Genomic DNA, 545 nt, shown 5'->3' with positions numbered 1-545 from the left:
TCTCTGAAGACACAGCCCAGGTCTCTGAAGACACAGCCCAGGTCTCTGAAGACACAGCCCAGGTCTCTGAAGTCCCCTCACAACCCGTCCATGCAGTTCTCATACTTTGCAGTTAATGTTTAATTCATTCGGTCAGTTGTCTATAATCAACAGTGATTTTCATTTCTACAGAGTTCTCATAATAAGGATCACTTGTATGATCAGTTTTTAGTAGGAACCAGGGGAAAGACAAGCTTGAGGATGCCTCTTGTCCTTAGACATATTTTAAGCCACTTGGTCATTTTTAACTTCTTACCTCCTAGGGCACATTGGGCATACCTGATTGTTCACACCGCCCAGGGGGCACTATTCCCTCTAAAGAAGGGGCTGTAGTGGGAGTGATGGAGGGAGGGAAAGCGGAGGGAAAGTAGCTAATAGTTAAGAATCACTTTGCGAGGAGCATTTCCAAACTGCCCCGCTCACCACCACAACCACGGAAGTCAGCAAGAACTGAAGCTAGAAGCGTATTTACCAGTGCTATTAAAAATGATTTAAGAAAGATTAGG

General features: G+C 45.0%; 1 protein-coding gene across 1 annotated transcript in view; it reads right to left on the bottom strand.

The window, feature by feature from the left end:
* The window catches only part of Slc38a6 (solute carrier family 38 member 6), a 62,240-nt gene that overhangs the window by 36,777 nt on the left and 24,918 nt on the right, over nucleotides 1-545 (bottom strand). The window lies entirely within an intron of this gene.

Source organism: Microtus ochrogaster, chromosome 1 (assembly GCF_000317375.1).
Source record: "Microtus ochrogaster isolate Prairie Vole_2 chromosome 1, MicOch1.0, whole genome shotgun sequence".
Classification (NCBI taxonomy): Eukaryota; Metazoa; Chordata; class Mammalia; order Rodentia; family Cricetidae; genus Microtus; species Microtus ochrogaster.
Note: the sequence above shows the minus strand (reverse complement) of the source record. Positions and strands in the feature narration are given on the sequence as shown.